Source organism: Podarcis vaucheri (assembly GCF_965113315.1).
Source record: "Podarcis vaucheri genome assembly, chromosome: 16".
In the NCBI taxonomy this organism is placed as follows: Eukaryota; Metazoa; Chordata; class Lepidosauria; order Squamata; family Lacertidae; genus Podarcis; species Podarcis vaucheri.
Window position 1 is genome coordinate 2,146,876 of NC_138754.1, and position 23,927 is coordinate 2,170,802.

The 23,927-nt window shown below is 45.9% G+C and overlaps 2 long non-coding RNA genes across 2 annotated transcripts in view; one reads left to right on the top strand and one right to left on the bottom strand.

Moving 5' to 3' along the window:
* Window positions 1-1,102: 1,102 nt before the first annotated feature.
* Window positions 1,103-4,539, bottom strand: LOC309520742. Its single transcript, XR_014214363.1, has 2 exons — window positions 4,292-4,539; window positions 1,103-1,930 (listed from the first exon to the last, which is right to left on the bottom strand). It is a non-coding gene; the product is annotated as an uncharacterized lncRNA (long non-coding RNA).
* Window positions 4,540-22,220: 17,681 nt separating this feature from the next.
* Window positions 22,221-23,927, top strand: part of LOC309520735 — a 12,754-nt gene continuing 11,047 nt past the window's right edge. Inside the window, exon 1 of the long non-coding RNA XR_014214355.1 lies at window positions 22,221-22,760. This is a non-coding gene — a long non-coding RNA (uncharacterized lncRNA). The remainder of the gene's footprint in view (window positions 22,761-23,927) is intronic.

Here is a 23,927-nt window from a genome sequence, read left to right on the forward strand (position 1 = left end):
AACCATATGTCAGGAGTGCTCTGATGGTGTTTCCTGCTTGGCAGGGGGTTGGACTCGATGGCCCTTGTGGTCTCTTCCAACTCTATCATTCTATGATTCTATGATTCTATGACCTTGCGCTAAAGATTGAAGGGGGCTGGCGTCACATACACGTGATGTGTGCTTGTGACATCACATGTGCAACAAATTTGCAACATGCAATATGTGCTTGGGAGAAGGCCAGATGCTGCCCCAAGCTACCCATGCTCTGCGGTCGGGAAGAGACAGGTGCCCCAATCACTGGAGCACCCCGCAGCTGGAATAATAATAATAATAATAATTAATAATAATAATAATAATAATAATTTATACCCTGCCCATCTGGCTGGGTTGCCCCAGCCAATCTGGATGGCTTCAAGCATATAGAAGGAATGGTGTTTTGATTTTATGACACTTAAAGACTTGGTTGTTGAACAAACATTTGTGTTCCACCCATCCCATCTGTAGATTTTGACATGTCCAAACATGACGCACACCTGAGTGTCTCTCCCCCCCCCCCTTTCTGGTTCATATGTGATTCTTTTTCAGGACATTTAGATCTGAATATTGTGGGTTGTTATTATCATGGTGCTGGAGGAGACTCTTGAGAGTCCCATGGACTGCAAGAAGATTAAACCTCTCCATTAAGGAAATCTGCCCTGGAAGGAAAGATCCTGAAGCTGAGTCTCCAATACTTTGGCCACCTCATGAGAAGAGAAGACTCCCTGGAAAAGACCCTGATGCTGGGAAAGATGGAGGGCACAAGGAGAAGGGGACGACAGAGGACGAGATGGTGGGACAGTGTTCTCAAAGCTACCAGTATGAGTTTGACCAAACTGCGGGAGGCAGTGGAAGACAGGAGTGCCTGGCGTGCTCTGGTCCATGGGGTCATGAAGAGTCGGGCATGACTAAATGACTAAACAACAACATTGTGGGGTAGTCATCACAGCAAATGCTCTTAACTTTTTTCTTTCTTTTTTTAAGTCCTGGAAATTTTGGAGTCATCATGACATCTCATAGCAGAGAATCTCATAAATCAATTAAACTGCTACCAGTTCTACCAGAAAGGAGACAAAAATATTAATTTGGAGATCTAGGTTTTGCTACAGAGTATAGCTTTTTATTTATTGTGAGGCAACGCTCCAGGTTTTGAAATTCTAGGAAGGGAACATTGTGTATAATTGCACTGTACATAAACATCCCCCTTGAGTGCATGCAATAGCCCAAGTGGGAGGAACAGCCGGTGACTTAGACATCCCAAGAAAAAGGTGCAAATATTAAATACGGCAAAGGACAAAGCTTTTGGGTTCCCTCTTCCAAGAGACAAGATATGAGGTGCAATTTGAAAGGCCAGGCGGCAAAGCCTGATTGATGCCACACACAACTCTGGAATTCTGTTCCCAGGTTCTGGGGGTCTTCCAATGGCAGCCTCAGCATCATCAACAAGGGCCTTGCTTAGCGCATGGATCCACCGGGACACACTTTGAAGAGCATGAGCCGACGGCGACTGGGATGCACTGTGGCGGTGCGCAGACTGATTGACATGGATCGGGGCACTTTGCGGCGCACGGAGCCACCACCTGTGCACATGGTGGAGCACAGACAGAGGGTCCACACGGATCCACACATTTGGGGGCACATACGTCGCCACACTTGGGAGAGCATGGAGGAGCGCAGACAGGAGCACAGGGGTCTCCGCCAATTTTAGCGCATGGACCTGAGCATGGTGGGGAGCAGACGGTCACGGACTGGCCAGGGGACTGCTGGACGATGCTCGGGCCACAGGACGCTGAACACGGGCAGACGTCTCCACATTTCACAGAGCCCTTTTGTCCACAGATTGGGGGCGGGAGGCAGGGCTGCTTGCACTGCTGGAATGGGCAAGCCATCTTCGATGGGTCCTCAGGAAAGTCTGTGGCGAGAAAAGCAAGAGAGAACAGATTCATACTCCAGGCTTCACCCCTCTGTTTTTTGGACATTGGGGGGACCTGGCCCTCAACCCCCAAAATATTTGGAGCCCCTAAAGGACTTAGTCCCCAAGAGCTGGTGCCCCTGGTCTTTACATGTTCCTGTTACCTTCGGCTATGACAGAAGACACTCATCAGTGAAGAACTAAGATACATTTCAGGTCCTTTTCTCCTTTGCTTACTTCAATAAAATCTATTTCTATCTCCCAAGGTCCACCAAGACTCAAATATGGACATATTTAAAGGATCCAAAGCTCCCTTTCTTCTCAGGAGTTTATATATCACATTACAGTGGCACCTCAGGTTACATACGCTTCAGGTTACATACACTTCAGGTTACAGACTCCGCTAACCCAGAAATAGTGCTTCAGGTTAAGAACTTTGCTTCAGGATAAGAACAGAAATCGTGCTCCGGCGGCAGCAGGAGGCCCCACTAGTTAAAGTGGTGCTTCAGGTTAAGAACAGTTTCAGGTTAAGTACAGACCTCCGAAACGGATTAAGTACTTAACCAGAGGTACCACTGTATTTTACTTTAGAAACTTGCATCCCACCTAATTTTTTAGAAAAAAACCTCAGTGTGGTTCTCTAATCCAAACCACACCCATGATTAGAGGTATATCCCAATTTCCACCCAAAAGGATGATCAAACTATCTGTCTGTCTCTGACTGACTGTCTACCTATCTCATTGCAGACTTAACAGAATTACTATTTCCGCTGCTTTGAGTTAATAAGTCATATGTGTCATGTTGTCGATAAATGACAAGAAAAATAAAATGATTAGATAAGGAGAGACTTATAGTTGAGCAATTTTGGAGAAAGGTCACTCAGAACCCACCCATAAGAAACTGCTTGCACCAGCTCACCAACATCAGTCTTCCCTACACTGAATGACAGCAGCGTCCTGGGGTTTCAGACAAGCAGTCGTTCACAGCCCTACCTGGAGATGCTTCATAGAATCATAGAATCATAGAGTTGGAAGAGACCCCAAGGGCCATCGAGTCCAACCCCCTGCCAAGCAGGAAACAGATTTCAGAATTCAGATTGAATGTGGGACCCAAAGCCAGATGCTCTACGCCTAGAATAAGATCCCAGTCCTCATGGTTCTGAATAAAGGACTGATTTAAATGGGAACATTAAAAGATTCCTTATATATTAAGGTTACCAGATTTTTTTCAAAGAATCTGGGGACACTTTTTTTTTTTTTGAAAAGAGAGAAAAAAACTATTAAAAAGTTTTTGTTTTTTTTAAAAAAGAAGTAATATCTTCTCTTCTGTGGGCAGTTGGCCAGGTGGCTGGGTGATCTCACTCCTGGCTCAATTTGGGTTTCAGGGGGGGCAGCGGTTCCCCCAGTTGACATGCCAGTCATCCCCGGTTCCCCCTCGGCAGCGGCAGTGGCAGTCTCAGCAGCCCAGAGCCAGGCTGGTAGCGCAATTGGCTCTGGGTGGCTCCAGGAGCTGCTCACTGCCATGGCGCCCGCCATTTTGCCTCACCGGAAGTCCCCATATGATGTGCCTTGTGCTGTTGAACCAATCAAGCACATTCATTCCCTACTAATAAATGTACAACGCTTAAAATATAAATCCGGGGACATTAAATGAAATCCGGGGACGGATTTTGTCCAGGGGCAGATTTGTAAGTCCAGGGACTGTCCCCAGGAAACAGGGATGTCTGTTAACCATATTATATACTGGGTTTCCCCATTGGTCCATCTAGTTCACTCTTGTCCATCCCGATTGGCTCTCCAGAGTTTCAGAGAGAAGCCTGCCTGGAGAGGTCAGGGGTTGAACCTGAGAGCAATGCAAAGGATTGTGCCCTGCTATTCAGCTATGGCTCCTTCAAAGGACACAAGAAGTTTCCCTGCTGCACCTGACCAAAGGCTCATCTCATCCAGAATCCTGTTCTCCTTCCAGCAGCCAATCAGATTCCTCCAGGAAGGCCACAGGCAGGACATGAAGGCAAGAGCCCTTCCTCAGTGTACATAAGACCATCAGAGAAGCCCTGCTGGATCAGGCTGAAGGATCTAGCCCAACCTCCTGTTCTCACAGCAGCCAAATGCCCCTAAGAACCCAGAAATCTAGGTAGACTGCCTCTGGACCTGGAGGTTCCATACGAACATCAGACTACTCCTGCCGCTGAATCAGGCCCAAGAATCTAGCACTCCGTTCTCACAGCAGTCTGCCTGCAAGCCCACAAGCAAGCGGAACACAAGCACAACAGCACAAACGCTTCCTCCAAGCCACCTCACGCAGTCCATAAACCATGGGAGCAGGGGATACAAATCAACATCGTGTGCCGAGAGACTCACCTAAATGGATCGCCAACGAAAAGCCAAAGAGAGTCAGTTCAGGAGTAACAGCGAGGAAGCTGGTTTTATATGGTTTCGTTCAACTGGGTTCCGGAAATGATGCACCCCGAGGGGGTGAAGCATGCGTTCCTCCCACACAACTCCAAATTGCTTGTTTGGGTTGCTATTTACTCAGGGAAACCTCCCAATCTTAAGGGCTACCACATGACGACAAGCTTCCTTTTTTGTGAGAAGAGGGTGGAATTCCATGGAATGTTATGGGGCAATGGAAATACAGATGGGCTGAGTTGAGGGAAACATGCTAGGAGGAGGAAGATGATGATGATGGTGGTGGTCCTGCCTTTTCCCCAAATTGGGACTCAAAATGGCTTACACAAAATGAAACAGCACAGATAAGATAACGAAGACGTACAAAAGATGGTTGATAAAAAGTAATTAAACTCTAATAGAGCCTTATTTAAAAAAACCACATTCATTAAAACACAGATAACAAAAGCAGCACGGTACTATTAGAAGCCCTTTAATAAAAAGAAACTTGTTCCCAAAAGTTTGTTGGAATAAATCAGTCTTCTCCTGCCAGTGGAAGGACAACAAGGAAGGAACCAATCTGGCTTCTCTAGGGAGAGAGTTACAAACTCTGGGAGCAGCCACTGAGAAGGCCTTCTTCTGCGTCCTCACCAAGTGGGTCTGTGAGCGTGGTGGGACTGAGAGAAGGGCCTCCCCTGAAGATCTCAAAGCCCAGGAAGGTTTGTATGAGGGGATGTGGCCTACCAAATAGCAGGGACCTAAGTCGTATAAGAAGAATCCAATCTAAAGACAGTCTTCAGTCACAGCATACTTTGAAACCACTAGGGTGGCACTTGAAACAGCAATGGCTTCCTCCCAAAGAATTCTGGGATGCTTGTGAAACATGGACCACTTATAAACACCATCTCCAACTCCTCAAAAGATTCCATTAATGGTGTTTCCGAAAAAATTACACATCACTTGGGAAGACAGGCGAACTAAAGCCAGTGTACTGGAAGAAGCAAAGATCACCAGTGTTGAAGCAATGATTCTTCAATATCAGCTTTGTTGGACTGCTCATGTTGTGCAGATGCCTGATGATCGTCTTCCAAAGCAACTACTCTATTCTGAACTTAAAAATGGAAAGCGAAATGCCGGTGGACAACAAAAGCTGCTTAAAGATGCTCTCAAGGCAAATCTTTAAAAATGTAGTATAAGCACTGACAATTGGAAAACACTGGCCTGCGAGTGCTCCAGCCTTTACCAAAGGTGTCGTGGACTTTGAGGACACTCAAACTCAGGACGAAAGGGAGAAATGTGCTAAGAGGAAGGCATGCTTGGCAAACCCTCACCATGATCAACTCCCGCCCGGAAATCTATGTCCCCACTGTGGAAGGACGTGTGGATCCAGAATTGGCCTCCACAGTCACTTACGGACTCACTGTTAAAACCATGTTCATGGAAGGCAACCTTATTCAGTTACGAGTGATCGCCAAAGAAGAAGAAGTAGTTAAGGGTGTTGAGAGTTGTTAGGAGACCCTTATTTCCCACAGAAAACTACAATTCCCATAGCTCCCTGTGAAGAGGGATTGGTTGTTTAACCACTGTGGGAATTATAGCTTTTTGAAGGGACAGAACATAAGAAGAACTCTGCTGGGTCACATCTAATCCAGCATACTGTTCTCACAATGAACAATCAGATTCTTCAGAAAGCCCACAGGCAGAGCATGGAGGCAAGAACCCCTCTCTCCTTGACACCCATATGGACATAAGAAGCCCCCTGATGGATCAGACCAAAGGTCCATCGGGTCTAGCATTATCTACTCACAGTGGCCAACCAAAATAAGCCCCAATTGGAATCCCAGAAGCAAGACCTGAGCACAACAACTCTCCCCATTTGTGATGCCCCATAACTAGCATTCAAGAGTATCCTGCCTCCATCCGTGGCAGGAGAACATCGGGGTTATCCTCCATGAACTTTGGCAGCCATCACTGCAAGAGCCCTTCATCACTGCAGCTGGGTCTGGCCCAAGAACCATCTGGTCCTGCATCCTCTTCTCCCAGTGGCCAATCAGATGTCCCAATGGGAAGCCCATGAGGAAGGCCTGAACACAGCAGCAACACTCCCCTACAGAGGTTTTCAGCAACTGGTATTCAGATGCATGTGGCTTCTGACAGTGGAAGTAGAACCTGGCTCTCAGGGCTGGTGCATCTATCTCAGAGATTATTCCATAAATGGGATGGGATGGATTGATGAATGAACACTTGCAAAAGTCTCTAGGGCTGGGGATAAAGTGATTTGTTCCTCCCAGTGTGTGCCCACTTCTCTCATTTAAAAAGAAAACACAAGTCACAACTGTCATATGTGCTCAAAAAATGTGGGGGGCAGCATGGAAAGAGATATTCCTTTCATGCTCTCCTTGAAGGCTTCTTGAAGGCACCTCATGGGGCACTTTGGGAAGAAGAATTCTGGACAGGGTGGGCCTTGAGTATGATCCATGATGGCTCTGCTAATGTTCTCCTCCATCTCTGCCTACACCTGGTTTTATTTGATTAATTGATGGGTGAATGGATGGCTTGCATATTTTCCTAACTTTTCTTCCAAGGAGCTCAATGTGGAATACATGATTCTTCTCCTCCTCATTTAATCCCCACACCCAGTGAGCTTCGCAACTGTGGGACTGTAAACTCTGGTCTCCCTGGTACAAGTCCAACACTCTAATAACTACATTCCTACTGCCCATTTTAAAGTATAAGTGCTTTTCACTGAAACTCTGAAACACAGAGGAAGAAGAGAAGGATGCTCGCAAAAATTATGATGGTAGGCCTGACTAATGCATGGCCAAGAGCTTTCTAGCTATCACCCCATCACTCTTGTGATGCTGTCACAAGTGCAAAACACAATTAACTTCTGAGTTCACCCAGAAAGCATCTTGGAAATGCAACATTTTTGGTGTGCTTCCCAAATTGAGCCAATTATGTGATTTTATCTAATGTGCAGTGATGGGGAGTTGGGAGGATACTAAATTCCTCGGTAGTTAGCTGATAATGGGGTGCACATTCCATCCTCGGTGGTGATAACAAGCAAAAAGCCCTCAAAGAAGATGAGACATTTCAGTCATTCATTAGGAAACTGGAATTTGATGAGCAACCTCTGGATCTGAAGACAATGACAGGATACCTCCAGGGCTGAAGCAGCTCCATCTAGCCCAGTATCCTGTTTCCCACAGTGGACAGCCAAAAGCTCACACACATAGGAGCATGAGAAGCTGCTTTATATCAGATCCACTCCTTTGTCCACCTGGCCCAAAAGTCATGGATTAAGATGCCCTCAGACTCTCCCCACCCAGCTCCTGAGTGGGCCTCCTCCAAGATGCCACCGATAGCATGATGGGATGCAACACCATGGGCTTCCCATTTCTGATTTACACCTCTGGAAGTGCCTTTAATATGTGATCCCTGATTGGTTGGGACATGTGTCCAGGAAGAAGAAGAAGAAGAAGAAGAAGGAGAAGAAGAAGAAGAAGAAGAAGAAGAAGAAGAAGAAGAAGAAGAAGATACCCCCCCCCTTTATCACTACCCTAAGGAGTCTCAAAGCAGCTAACAATCTCCTTTCCCTTCCTCCCCCACAACAAACACTCTGTGAGGTGAGCGAGGCTGAGAGACTTCAGAGAAGTGTGACTTGCCCAAGGTCACCCAGCAGCTGCATGTGGAGGAGCGGAGACGCGAACCCAGTTCACCAGATTATGAGTCCACTGTTCTTAACCACTACACCACCAGGACAGGGATGGGGAACCCAGTGGCTCTGTGGATGGTGCTAGACTCCAGCTCCCATCCCCCTTGCCCATTGCCCATGCCAGGGCTGGTGAGAGTTGAAGTCCAACAACGTTTGGAGGGTAACCGGTTCCGCATACAGCAAACATTGCAAGGGAGAAAGGTGCTTAAAGGTCAAATGAGCCATATGGATTTATGAATGAACACTTGCAAACGTGACAAGGGCTGGGGATAAACTGATCCGTTCCTCCCAGAACAGAATAGCAGTAGCAGTAGCAGTAGCAGTAGCAGTAGCAATAGCAATAGCACAGTGGTATCTTGGGTTAAGAACTTAAATTCATTCCAGAGGTCTGTTCTTAACCTGAAACTGTTCTTAACCTGAGGTACCACTTTAGCTAATGGGGCCTCCCGCTGCCGCCGCACGATTTCTGTTCTTATCCTGAAGCAAAGTTCTTAACCCGAGGTACTATTTCTGGGTTAGCAGAGTCTGTAACCTGAAGTGTCTGTAACCTGAAGCGTATGTAACCCGAGGTACCGCTATATATCATTTTGTACCCCACCCATCTGACTGGGTTGCCCCAGCCACTCTGGGAGGCTTCTAGCACACATAAAAACATAATAAAACATTAAACCTTAAAAAGCTTCCCTAAACAGGGCTGCCTTCAGATGTCTTCTAAAAGTCAGATAGTTCTTTATCCCCTTGACATCTGGTGGGAGGGCGTTCCACAGGGCAGACGCCACCACCGAGAAGGCCCTCTGCCTGGTTTCCTGTAACCTCACTTCTCTTAGGGAGGGAACCACCAGAAGGCCCTTGGAGTTGGACCTCAGTGTCCGAGCTGAATGATGGGGGTGGAGAAGCTCCTTCAGGTATACAGGAGATCTTTTGATGAAGGCTGGTATATAACTCAAATAAACAGATCAACAATGTAGCAGTTAGTGCGTTGGACCAGAGCCTGGGAAGCCAGGGCTCCAAACCCCACCCAGCTATGAACCTCACTGGCATGGCCTTGGCTCAGGCACTGACTCTCAGTCTAATGTACCTTGCAGGGTTGCTGTAAGGTTAAAATAGGGATAACCATGTGCACCACTTTGAGTTCCGTGGGAGAAAAGACAAAGGAGAAATGGAAGAACAGCAATAACATTATGTATTTCTGGCAAGGTTTTTGTTTTTGAACTTTCACTCAACACTCACATGTGCCAAGTATATGCAGTACAAATTTGCTCAAATCAGATATATCCAACTAGGCATTTAAAGTGCTAATTAAAAAGAGTTTTCGCAGTTAGTCAGGATATAATTAAGACTCTCTTTTTTAAAATGAAATGTGTGTGTGTGTGTGTTCCATAAACCTAGTTAATTCACTGAGGTTTTAAAATGCTTGGTTCAGTCATTCTGTATTCACAGCAGAATATAATTCGTATTCATCTTGCCTTAATTTACTTTGCATGATTACTCCTTGGAAAGCCTCATCTGTTCCAATCTGCACTGGCGCTTGCTGATTTATCACTTTAGCTGCCCTGTTTAATCTGTGCACTATTTTTAGATGGTTACTGCTCTAAGTGGGATGCGGGTGGCACTGTGGGTTAAACCACAGAGCCTAGGGCTTGCCGATCAGAAGGTTGGCGGTTCGAATCCCCGCGACGGGGTGAGCTCCCGTTTCCCAGTCCCTGCTCCTGCCAACCTAGCAGTTCGAAAGCACATCAAAGTGCAAGTAGATAAATAGGTACCGCTCCGGCGGGAAGGTAAATGGCACATAGAGCACATTGCAGTAGTCCAAGCGGGAGATAACCAGAGCATGCACCACTCTGGTGAGACAGTCCATGGGCAGGTAGGGTCTCAGCCTGCATACCAGATGGAGCTGGTAGACAGCTGCCCTGGACACAGAATTGACCTGCACTTCCATGGAGAGCTGTGAGTCTAAAATGATCAACATTTCCCTTGTTCTCTGACTCTCAGAGCTGGGCTGATCTGAGGGCTGGGAAGAGAAGTGACCACCTCAAAAATCCCAATATACCCATGGGGCTAAAGCATTGGTGACCCCTGCTATAGAGGGATTCTCACTGCTCATTAATTTTTGGAGCGAGAAAGACCTGGGAAACATCCCACCATGCATCTCTTCCCCCTATGTTGCAACTGCATGTATTAATGTACAAGTAGTAATCAGAATCTTTAAAATGCTGCATATATTCATGTATAACAATGCTAGCTAAGGCAATGTCAATGGAAGATAAGCAATCATCGCAAGGACACGACCCTGTACCATATCTAATGTATTGGTTTCTCTGTCTCTCTTTTTATTGTTTGCAATTAGATGTACTAATTAATAAAATAAAAAAATACAGTGGGAGGGTGTGATGTGGAGTTCAATTAGTTTCCAGACTCAATTCAAAGTGCTGGGTTTGACCCAGAAGGCCTTATGTGACCCTGACACCTCAAGGACAGACCCTCGACACATCAACCAATCTGAATATGGTGCTCATCACCTGAGGCCCTTCTCCACAAGGGAGGCATGGAACTGGACTTCTCAGTGGTGGCCCCCTTTTGTGCCCTACTCTTCTCAGGGAAGTATGCATGGTGCCGTCATTGTTAGCTCTTAGGCACCAGGTTAAGACATTTTCATTGACCGAAATCTTTGGTAAGAACATAAGAAGAGGCAGGGTTGTCTTAAGCATATGAAGCGCTGGGGTGCAAAGATCTATCCGGCTCCGCCACCACCCCAGGTTGCCCAGTCCCAGGCGCGCAGGAGGGTGGAGCCGGCCAGCCACCTCAGCATCTCGCTGGCTCGGTTGCCCCCAAACTCACGGCGCACAGCCTCTCGCAGCGGAAGAGCCCTCCGCGTTGATCCAACCAGTGGGTGGGGTCTTCCCTGGACTGAACTCTCAGGCCCCAGACTTTCGGCCAAGCACCCCTGAGAGCCCAGCACCCAGGTGCCCCACACCCCTAGCGCCTATGCGTAAGACGGCCCTAGAATCATAGAATCATAGAATCCTAGAGTTGGAAGAGACCACAAGGGCCATCGAGTCCAACCCTCTGCCAAGCAGGAAACACCATCAGAGCACTCCTGACATATGGTTGTCAAGCCTCTGCTTAAAGACCTCCAAAGTAGGAGACTCCACCACACTCCTTGGCAGCAAATTCCACTGTCAAACAGCTCTTACTGTCAGGAAGTTCTTCCTAATGTTTAGGTGGAATCTTCTTTCTTGTAGTTTGGATACACTGCTCCGTGTCCGCTTCTCTGGAGCAGCAGAAAACAACCTTTCTCCCTCCTCTATGTGACATCCTTTTATATATTTGAACATGGCTATCATATCACCCCTGAACCTCCTCTTCTCCAGGCTAAACATGCCCAGCTCCCTTAGCCGTTCCTCATAAGGCATCATTTCCAGGCCTTTGACCATTTTGGTTGCCCTCCTCTGGACACGTTCCAGTTTGTCAGTGTCCTTCTTGAATTGTGGTGTCCAGAACTGGACAGGCCCTGAGAAGAGACCTCCTGGATCAAACCAAATCTAGTCCAGCATCTTGTTCTCCCAGTGGTCCACCAGGTGCCTGTAGGAAGCCTTCAAGCACAGGAACAACTCTCCCAGCCCTGTCATTTCAGCACATGGCAAAATTTAAGTCAGTCTTTATTATAATGCTCATTTGTTTGTAGGGTGAAGTAAGATTTCTCCCGATTGTGTTACTGAAACAGCACATTGAAGAATTTTGCATAGCACATTGTGTGTGTGTGTGTGTGTGTGTGTGTGTGTGTGTGTGTGTGGCTGTTAACTGATGTTATCTGTCTGTATTTTGTCTCATTAAGTCACTTTATCTTTTGCATGAAGTGAGTAACAAATATAAAGAATATTGGTGTAAAATAAATCTGAAATCAAATACAGCGTTCGGCATGCGCATGATCGCCAATGTGCACACCGTTTTTGGCCCTGGGAGGGGGTGGAATGGGGGTGAGGTGGGGCAGAATGGGCTTACACTTCCCCCTACCACAATGTGCATGGTGTGTCAGAATGCAATCCCTGCACAAATGGGGAGTAGTTGTCTGCACTCTGATTGAGTATTTCTGGAGCATGATACCAAAGCTAACATTTATTTTTATTTTAAGGAGTATTTGGGAGTATTTTAAATAGCATCTCAGAAGTATTAAAGAGTATTTTTAAAAGAATTCCTTGGGAGAATTAAGGAGTATTTTTAAAGAGTTCCATGGTAGTATTAAGGAGTATTTTTTAAAAAGAATTCCTTAGTAGCATTACGGAGTACTTTAAAGGAGTATCTGAGGAGTATTTCAGAGTGACTTTCAAAGAATACCTCAGGACTATCTGTGATATTTTTAAGGAGTACCTCAGGAGCATTCAGGTGCACTTAAGGAAGTATTAAGGAGTATTTTTATAGGAATACTTTGGGAGTGTTTCATTCCTAAGATATACTGCAACAAGAGGCTTGACCTGGCATATCTACCATTCTATTTAATTATGTCCTTAAACCACAGTGATGTCACTTATTGGGACTGGAATGAGCTTTGCTCCCCAGAGACGCTGACGGTGCCCTGAAGGCGCTTACTGCTCATTTTATATTAGGAAACATTTTATCATGTTGTAATGTCAATTATCCACAGCTCCATCTCACTTTAATTAGGAGCACACAAACATCAATCATCTGCTTCCTGGTATCACCTGCAGAGTGATGGATTTTTTTTTCCCCAGCAAGGAAAATGTAGGGATTGTACTACTGACTTGGTTATGTAGGCCTCAACTCCACTATATGTCTCCACTGTGGAAGGACGTGTGGATCCAGAATTGGCCTCCACAGTCACTTATGGACTCACTTCTCAAACCATGATCATGGAAGTCAATCTTACTCGTTTATGAGGGATTGCCAAAGAAGAAGAATATGTTTAAAGCAGTATCACGCAACAGCCATGGCTTCCCCCCCAGAGAATCCTGGGAACTGTAGCTTGTTGAGGGTACTGAGAGCTGTTAAGAGACCGCCCCTTATTCCCCGGACAGAGCTACAGCTCCCAGAATTCCCTGGAAAGAGGGACTGACTGTTAAACCACTCTGGAATAGTGGGGTCTCCTAACAAATCTCAGCACCTTTAACATAGCAGAGTTCCCAGGAAGGAGAACCATGAAGGAGGCCATGACTGTTCAAAGTGGATTGATACTGCTTTAAATGTATAGTGCAGATGGTCTCTACTTTCCTTCTCCCCCATACGGGATATTAACACAAACATTGTTTTGTGCAACTGAAATGTCCCAGATATAATCTCCAGCATCTTCAACTAAGGCTGAGAGATACCCATGAGAGATACCGATGGTCTGACTCAAGGCCACCTCCTATGTCCCTATTTAACCAGCCCTTTGTGCAGAACTATGAGGACTAGAATCTTGCTTTATTTTCAAGGGAAGTACCAGCTGATTTGAAACGAGAATGTGCTGCTAGGCCACTGCGTGACCACAGGGCCACCACATCCCTTACCTGGGCCATGTGGCAGTAGTGGCAGTGACAAAGGGCAGGTTCTGGTGAGATCTTGTGAGATCTTGCCAAAATCCCATGAGACCGTGTGCACTCCACAAGATCTTGCAAGATTTGGTGAGATCTTGCCAGAAGCTGGCACTGCTGCCCATGCCATCAGAGGTGTCAGAGGTGGGATGGATGAGGCACCAGCCAGGGTGCTGCTCCTGGGGCTTCCACTGACCTCATAGGTGGCCTTCTTCTGGGAAGTACCATAGCTGTGAGCATAAAGAATCATAGCTGAGAGCATAAAGAATGTCCCAAGTTCAACTCTCAGCAAACTCAGGTAAAACAGGGGAAAGACTCCTTGCTGGAACCCTCGAAAGCCGCTTCTGTACAATGTGGACAATACTGAGCTGATGTGAATCAGTATAACGCAACTTCTGGTGTTCTTGAATCCTAACCAAATGCCACCAGCTAGATTTGTTGTTGATTAGTTGTGTCTGCCTCTTCGTGACCCCCTGGACCAGAGCATGCTAGACACTCCTGTCTTCCACTGCCTCCCACAGTTTGGTCAAACTCATGCTGGTAGCTTCGAGAACACTGTCCAACCATCTCGTCCTCTTGTCGCCCCCTTCTCCTTGTGCCCTCCATCTTTCCCAACATCAGGGTCTTTTCCAGGGAGTCTTCTCTTCTCCTGAGGTGGCCAAAGTCTTGGAGCCTCAGCTTCAGGATCTGTCCTTCCAGTGAGCACTCAGGGCTGATTTCCTTCAGAATGGAGAGGTTTGATCTTGCAGTCCATGGGACTCTCAAGATTCTCCTCCAGCACCAGAATTCAAAAGCATCAATGATGGCAATGGTTGTGTTTCGTAGCAACAACAACATGACCAGCAGAGGAAACCTCCCTGGAATGTGCCTACTGACAGACAGGGCTTGAGGAAGCCACAAATGCATCCTGTATAAATATTAATAGGAAAACCAAGATACCAGTCCTCTCCGTCAGTTTGTTTTATTGATATTTGGGGATCAGCATCCATGGCTCCTGTTTAATTTGACAGCCCCGTGGTGTGGCTCACGCACCCTCTGTGTTATTTAGAACCTGTATAAACATTCAAAGGCAAAGCATTTCTATCTCAACAGATAATGAGTTTCTGAACTGCCTAGGGCAACATCTGCCTCAAGGCTTTTCTGCCTGTGTCCCAACAGGACGTTCCTGCCTAACCCGAACCCTTCCCAACCTTCTGTTTTCTGTCACTGTTTGAGCCTCAACCTCTGCTGCCTTGCAGGATATCTTCAGGAGAAGAAAAAACTTAGGACTAAACCTTATACATATGTGGTGGACTTGAGGAAGGGTTACAAATGTACAGTCATACCTCGGGTTACGAACGGTGTGGGTTGCACGTTTTCGGGTTGCAGACCGTGCCGAATCCGCAAGTACCAGAATGGGTTACTTCCAGGTTTGGGCGCTTGCACAGAAACACAAAATGACATCACGCACATGCGCATAAGTGGAAAAATCGCATCACACGCATGCGCTGGCGCATGCCTCCCACACAGATCACGTTCGCAACCCGAGGTATGACTGTATTGGGAAATGATCCATAATGAATTGGGGGGGGGTGTTTAAAAGTACTTTCCCCAAAAAGCCAGAGTCCTTTCTGTTGAGGATAATTCAGACTGAAATTCCCAGGGGTCAAAACAGGTTGTTTATGTATGTTGCTACTGTGACCTGTGTTTTGTTAGCCCCAAAATGGAAAATGAGCAAAATTCCTAACCAAAGAAGAATGGCAACTTAAGAATAAGAGAACAAGAAAAACATACATTTAGAGAAGATCGGAAAATGTTTATTGAATATATGGGAAATAATTGTGTACAGCTGAAAACGTGGGCAGCATTAAGATAAATTCAACAGTGTAAATAAGTTTTAGTGGAATACTGAATGGTATAGGCAGGGATTCATGACTTGCAAAATGAACCATGGAAAGAGAAGAAGGGAAGTCGTTGATATCTTAAGCATGTAAAATGAGTATTTTAAAATGGAAAACGGAAAACTTAATTAAAAAATTGGTGTTTGTGTGTAGTAAACCCAGCGCCAGTTTTATGTATAAGCTAAACAAGCTATAGCTTAGGGCCCCACTCTCTTGGCCCCCCCAAAAAAAAATTAAAGGGGGAAAAAACTGGATGTACATTTCCAAAATATAAGATTAAAAAACAAATAAAATAAAACCTTCATACAGCAACCGTGTTTTGTGTTGTCTAGGCTCCTATGATGTAAGTCCTGGGCCCTGCCTGCTAGCCTGCTCCCTAAAATATCACTGGTTTGCTCCTTTCTATATATAGGGTGCCTACATACTGCATGGACTTTGCATTCTGCATGGACTTTTCAACAATTACAGTACTTTGATAAAATACATGTTTTGTTATGTGCAAATGGCTTTAGTTGCCATTAGGTCCATAAATAACCATGTAGCATATATTCAACACAAAAAAAACAGTGACCGTTTGTTGTTGGCAAAGTACAGCTGGACATATAAAACTTTGTACTGTTTTATTGTTGTTAGCCGCCCTGAGCCCGGCTTTGGCTGGGGAGGGCGGGATATAAATAAATTTTTTTATTATTATTATTATTATAAAGGGCCCCATTATCTTCAGTAGCTTAGGGCCTCATCAAACCAAAATCCAGCCCTGAGTTAAACCCTACACAAATCCAGAGTAGCGTCCCTAAATCATTTGGACAGCGCTTTATATTTTTTTCTTCTGGCAGCTCCTGCTAGTGTCAAACATACTGTTCTGCTTTCCTTTCCATCACATCAGTGGGGCTGAAAGGGGAGGGGTCTTGTCATCTGGGCAGACCAGGACCTCCAGACATGCTGTCCAGGCTTGTGCCCCAGGCAGGTCACTTGAGTGCTGCTAATGCAGCCATTTGACTTCACCCCTTGACTTCACCCATTGTCTTCACCCATTTGACCCATTGTCTCTTGAGAAAGGCAATAACTATTTCCTGTGACAGCTCATCAAGGATGAAATGCATTTGGTCCAACTTCAGTGAGGTTGAAAAATGTGAAAATGTCTAAGTCACACACCCTGCTTTGAACAAGGGTGTCTAGTCAGGGTGGGAAAACCATCTGACCGACTCAGTTTTCATTTAACTACCTAATTCCCACTGTGTGTGACAAAGTGGAGGTCAAAACACAGCCACCCTTTCGAAACGTGGATGTTTCTGGATTTCGCAGTGTTGTTCTCCATCCAAATAATGTGTATAAAAGTGCATATATGCTAGGGCAAAGAGTGCCTGTTAGTAAACATAAAATATAAATGTGTGTGTGATAATATAAATATTGGGTAAAATACATTTTGAAGAAGAAGATGAAGAAGGGGCTATACTAGGCAGACCAAAATGTGCATATTAGGGAAATATGCACTAAAACATTCATTAATTTTCATAAGAACTTTTAAAAAACACAGTGATGTGGAAAAATATATATGAAACTCTGTGCTGAATTTCTGCCTGGGGTTTTGGTGCTGAGAACATAAGAAGGGGCTAATGCATAGCTGTCAACTTTTCCCTTTTCTTGCGAGGAATCCTATTAGGAATAAGGGAATTTCCCTTTAAAAAAGGGGAACATTGACAGCTATGGGCTAATGGCCTGCCTAGTCCAGTGTCCAGTTCTCACATTGGCCAGCCAGTTGCCTGTGGTAAAACCTGCAAGCAGGATTCAAACACAAGACCTACTCTCCCTTCCTGTGATTTCCAGGAACTGGTCTACAGAAGCATTCTTCTGGGTGGAGCTAATGGGAACTGGAGTTTAGCAATGCCTGGGGAGCCTCTGATTCCCTATCCCCAGCGTGTGACAAAGAACATGGAACAGTGTTCCTCTGTACTGTATCTGGAAACCGAGCCACTAGAAAGATGTTGTCATGGGTCCTCAGAGATGTTTTGGCAATAAAGGGACACCTGAAGGGTGACATAGGCACAGCTAGGCAGGTGAAACCTTCAGAGAGAGGCTGTTTCCACCCTTTCAAATTATATCAGGGCTGTTTGACAGCAAAGCTGTAATGGCTTAATAACCATACCCAGCCCCATCCTTTTAGACCTGATTACAGATTCTCCGGTTTATCTCCATCTAAGGTCCTGAAGCATTTCCTATTATGTCTTTCCTTCTCTCCCTAATGCTCTCGTTCTCTTTCCACATCAGGCTTCCCCAACCCGGTCCCTCCAGATGTTTGGATTGCAACTCCCATAATACCTGCTCCGGCTAAGAACATAAACAATGACCTGGATCAAGTCAATGTCCCGTCTAATCCAGCATCTTGTTCTCACTGCGGCCATTCAGATGCCTCTTGGAAACCCACAAAACTGACCTGAGCCCAGTAGTTCCTCTCTCATATCCTCCGAGGGTCCTGTTTTCCAGGGACAGTGCAGGAGGACGATGGAGGGTGTGTGTGTTGTGTCCCATTTGTGTCATGGTGATGGCAATCACCCTTCTTCTGATAGAAAATGCTCAGAGGGGGGACAATGAGAAATGGGGATTCAAGGATGGTCATTTGGAGGGGAGTGAGAAAGCATGCTCTCCTAAGATTCCTAGCAACTGAAGCACTGCTGCTTTTGACTATGGAGACAGAGCAGAGCCATTGTGGCCAGAAGCCTTATCTCCCATGAATTTGTCCAATCTTCCTTCTTCTTTCTTTCTTTCTTTCTTTCTTTCTTTCTTTCTTTCTTTCTTTCTGTGTTAAATAAATTTATTATATATAAATATATTCCTCTCCAAGTCCTTAGAATTATTTTCCCCTTAGGCTGTGAACTAACAAAGCAATTCCTTGCTTAGTTTTCTGTTGTTCTTTTTTATTATACGTATATTTTTTTATTATACGTATATTTTTGGTTTGACATGTTTAAGTTTACAATCAAAGCACAACGCATCCAAAGTCACATGATTCTCCCAAATCTCTGGACTTTCCACCTTCCCCTCCATGGGATCTGTTATTAAAACTTTTCTACTGCATCTTTTTAAAAAATAATTTAAGTTTTTTATAACTCCGTTGTATCCATAGTTCTCGTTACATAGATCAAACCTCTCCATTCTTAGGGAAATCAGCCCTGAGTGCTCACTGGAAGGACAGATCCTGAAGCTGAGACTCCAAGACTTTGGCCACCTCATGAGAAGAGAAGACTCCCTGGAAAAGACCCTGATATTGGGAAAGATGAAGGCAGTGGCGTAGCGTGGGTTCTCAGCACCCGGGGCAAGGCAAGTAATTTGCGCCCCCCAACCCGTGGATTTTAGCACTCGAGTCTCTTCCGCGCGCCCCCAGATGTTGCGCCAGGTGCAGCAGGCCCCCCTGCACCCCCACACTACACCACTGCTCCCACCACAAGTCTTCAGGACAGCCTTCCGAAGGCTGGCGCGGGGAGAAGGTCTCTCCGCCCCACCGCCAGCCTTCGGAGGAGGTCCGAGGACAGTGGGGTTCCTGCTTCCTCGAGGAGGGCCGGCCAAACGCGCCCCCCCCCAATTTTGAGCCCGGTGCGGCCGGCACCCCTGGCACCCCCCACGCTACGCCACTGGATGAAGGGCACAAGGAGAAGGGGACGACAGAGGATGAGATGGTGGGACAGTGTTCTCGAAGCTACCAGCATGAGCTTGACCAAATTGTGGGAGGCAGTGGAAGACAGGAGTGCCCGGCGTGCTCTGGTCCAGGGGGTCACAAGGAGTTGGACACAACTAAACGACTAAACAAGAACAAAAACATTTTAAACATTTGCCTTCTGGCGATTCCCTCACTGCAAGAAGCCAAGTTACAGGAAACCAGGCAGAGGGCCTTCTCAGAAGTGGGGCCTGCCCTGTGGAACGCCCTCCCACCAGATGTCAAGGAAATTAACACCTGACTTTTAGAAAACATCTGAAGGCAGCCCTGTTTATGTTTATGTTTAATAGACTATTGTATTTTAAGATTCTGTTGAAAGCCGCCCAGAGTGGCTAGGGAAACCCAGCCAGATGGGCGGGGTATAAATAAATTATTATTATTATTATTATTATTATTATTATTATTATTATTATTATTATTACCTTTCCCACTTCCAACTTTCAGTTTCATTGGGTTCTACTATTATGGGAGAGGAAGATCAGCTTCTCTCTCTTACTCACATTTTCCCTGAACTAAATAGCCTCTAAATAACCTTTCCTCATCGGGGAGCCATTCCTCCGCCTCCAACATTTTGGTTGCCCTTTTCTGAACCTTGGGCCGAGGGGAGTTGCAGCCCCAAGCATCCAGAGGGCACCAGATTGGAGAAGCCTGTTGTGGACACAGAACGATACGACTAAGGCCCTCCAGCTTCAAGGCTCCTCTAATGTCCTTAGATAACCCACCACCGCCTGCCACTGTAAGTGGTGCAAACCGCAGACAGGTTTCCCCACATCTTCTGCTCTTTGTGAAAATTAGGCTTGAAAGGTTCATTCCCTATGTTGAAATAGGACTTTAATTTCCTGGGATATCTCTTTTTTTAACCACCCTGTCCCCAAAGGCAGGGTATTAACCTAGTAATCAGAACGTTCTAAGGAAACTACAATTAAGACAACATATGGTAAAAGATACTTTTTGTGGCATGCCGGTCAGCTGAACGATGGGATGCGCTGGAACAGATAGACTACAAAGCATACCCTCCAACATTTCTCCAATGAAAACAAGGACGTCCCAAGGAAAAGAGGGACATTCCAGGGTTAAATAATAAACCGGGATGGCTTCTGTAAACCCGGAACTGTCCCTGGAAAACAGGGGCACTTGGAGGGTCTGCACAGACATTTTGCAACGAGGTTTTGAAGTTAGGCTCACTGCCTAGAGCATAAGACAGCAAGTTGGGCATGAGATGTGCAGCTAAAAAGCTAATAACGTGCAATTCATTAGGCATGCAAATGCTAGACAATGGACAGAGACCACACAATTAAGAGTAGAATGCACTCAGTTTCCATACCTCAAATAAGTTGTTCCCAAGGAGCATTTTAGGGGAATATTAAAAAAAATGGCAGCTATATTTTAAAGTTGGCCATGATCAGGGGCAAGGGAAGATCTCTAGCTCAGTGACAGAAGGTTCCAGGTTCAATCCCTGCTGGGGACGGGGAAGAAATTCAGTTCTGATCTATTGGCACCTCCACCTAATTTGCTCTTTGCAAAACAATATAGCAAAATTCTCCAGGCAAGTAAAGTGTACTAGAACATACCCTACAGCAAAGTGTGCATATGAATGCATATACGTACTTGTGAAAATTGCACCCAAAATCCATTATAATAGGGGAAATTGCTTTGCCAAAAAGGTGTATGTTAGGTAAAATTGCATAGGGGAAAAAAATTATATATTGGGGGGGCACTAAATTGCTAGAGAATTTTCTTGAAGACTTCTTCTATCAGCATATGAATTGTTATGAATATATTAGATATCAATGTGTGACAAGCATAGAAAAATGTTTTTAAAAGAAAAAGAAACACCATAAGGGAATTCATCTGAATTTTGAGCTCTTGGTTCCATGCTGCCCTTAGTTCAGTATTATCTATTGCTCCCTTCAGCTAAAGGTCTGAAATGATTCTTTCAGCATATGAGTGTCTAGCTCATAGTCGCACTGCATCATCAGTTCTGTAGTCTTACCGGATTGCTTATAGTTGTACTGCATCATAGATCCTGTAGACTTAAGGCAGCACAAACAGCTATGCTTTTGTGTAATGGTGCTTACAGAATGCTTGTTTTACAGGTGAATGAATCGAAAAGTCCAAACATAAAAAGTGTTTGCGTAAAGAGTGTACAATGGACTGAAATGGTATTCCATGCAACAGGATGGATCTATGATGGGATGCCAGCAAGACTGAAATGTAACAGAATTAGCTGCTCAGCCCATCCCTAGGCTGTAACATAGGAAGCTGTCTTAGATGTTGTCAGGGGTTCAGGAGCAGAGGCGAGGGCAAGGGAGGAAACAGAGAGCGAGGGGGAGGAGGCAGAAGAAAGGATGAGTGATGACGATGACCCGAGATCTCCGAGTCTTTCCAGTGAATCAGAAGATTCACAAAAAGGAGCACCAGTGGCCAGGGCAAGGGGGGAGACTAGGGGGACACCCCAGGAAGAAAGAGCCAGAGGGGACTCAGAGGGGAGCAGTTGGAGATCGGGACCTACGTCACCGCCAGAGAGGAGGAAAGAGGAAGAGCGCCAGGGAGCAAGCGCTGGCAGCTCGCAACAGGAGGGAGGGCACGAGTCAGGAGTGGCCACACCTTCATCGGGGAGCGAAGTGACGGTTAGACGGAAAGTGGAAGGTTGGGCGCGCGCGCCAAGTTCAAATGCACAGGAAGGTGGCGCAGTAGGCAGCCCGGAAAGGGAGCCAGGTCCTAAAGCCCGGCGCAAGGAGACAGGAGAGTCAGGGGGGTCAGCGTCAGAAGAATCCCGGAAGGAAGAGACCCAGGGGGGCAGAGGGACCCAGAGGAGAACTGTCAGGCGGAAAAGGTGGAGCAGGGCTAGGATATTAAGTTGGTGCGCAAGGGGCGGAGACTCAGACGGAGCTTCGCCGATCTAAGCATAAGACGTAGGGTTGCACGCAGCAGCTCGAGAATGGAGACTGTAACTCAATAAAGACTTTTATTTAACGATCGCTGGCTAGCGTGATCCTCTGTGAGCTAGGATCTGGAAGTAACCCTGACAGATGTCCTTTGTCCATGTAGCTCAATGATGCCCACACTGACTGGCAGATGTTTCAGACAAGGCACTATCAACCCTACCTGGCAATGCCAGAGACTGAATCTAGGACGTTCTGCGTGCGAATCACTGAGCTACATCAAAATACCTCAGGCGTGCTCACATCCCACATTCAGGACCAGACCACTATAACATTTGTGGTAAATGTCACAGAACAGAAGGGAAAGCTCTCCTTTCCACAAATTCCAGAATGTCGAGTTTTCGTGAGACAGGTTGAGTAAACATAATAGCGGATTAATAAGTCGACGAGATAAACTGTTGTTGTTTTTTTCTTCTTCCCACTTCAGGACCGAAGGAATGTGTTCCCTAATTTGCCAGCAGCCAACAGCATTGAAAGGAAGATTCTTTTTAATGACAAGTTAGAGGGGGGAAATTGCAGGAAACACTGCCATTTAGGACACTATTATTTTTCCACGTAACGTGCCATCACTGCAAGGCTTGGAAGCAGTATATAAGGTCTCCTTTCCCAGTTGTTATCAACCTGCTGGACTGTTAAGTCATCTATTCTAGAAGGAGCCGAGGGTAAGTAACATTTCAACAACTTTAGCAGGGAAGGGTCATGGCTTGGTGGCAGAACGTCTGCTTGGCATGTAGAAGTTCAACCCCCGATTGCATCTCTGCGTTGGGCTGACAATTGCCCCCTGCCAGAAACTCAGGGGAGCCACTGGTCGTCATTGGAGACAATACTAAGCTATATGGACCAAGGGACTCAGTCGAAGGCAGATTCCTTTGTTTCTAGGCAGATAATCCTTTGGACCTCTAGATATTAAACATTAGGAAGAACTTCCTGACAGTAAGAGTTGTTCAACAGTGGAATTTGCTGCCAAGGAGTGTGGTGGAGTCTCCTTCTTTGGAGGTCTTTAAGCAGAGGTTTGACAACCATATGTCAAGAGTGCTCTGATGGTGTTTCCTGCTTGGCAGGGGATTGGACTCGATGGCCCTTGTGGTCTCTTCCAACTCTAGGATTCTATGACTCTATGATATCATTAGATCAGGACTCCCATCAGCCCCCTTCTGCAGAGGCAATTGAATCGACTGAATTAATTCAGCTCTGTAATTAGATTTGTGTGAGAGGTCATCATCATCAAACCTTTATTGACATCACTTACAAACATTCAGAATAAATAGGCCAGTGCGATCTCGTCGCCATTTCAACAGTACAGTCATTTGCCAAAGGGAAGAAGAGGCGAGCAATCCATTTAATCTCCGTGGGTCTCCAGCAAGGGCAGGATCCTGTGGCATATTTTGGTGGCAAAAAAAATCAAATAGAGGAACTTGGCTACTCTCCCCAGTAATAAGAAGCGTATAACCTCTGTCTCTGGTTTCCATCTTGGAATACATAGATGGTCTAGAAATTGTTGTCGGAGATCATACATTTTACATTTAAGGACCATTTGAACTAGAGTTTCCACCAGGTGGGCATCGCATGGGCAGATCCTATCTCCTTGTGCCATACCCACAAACCTATCCCAAAGGAGGTTAGAAGGATTAGAATTGAACCTAGCCAGCGAAAAGGCTCTTCTTTCTTGCAGACTGAACAAAACTTGTAAATAATTAAGGTTAAATTCCTGTGCCCAAGAGAGTCGAAAATAAAGAGGGGGACATGTTTTTTTCTGCAGATGAGATTAGTTCCTGGCGATCTATGTCTGTGGGAGAGTTGTAGGGCTTCTGCTTTGTGTCACAAGTTCA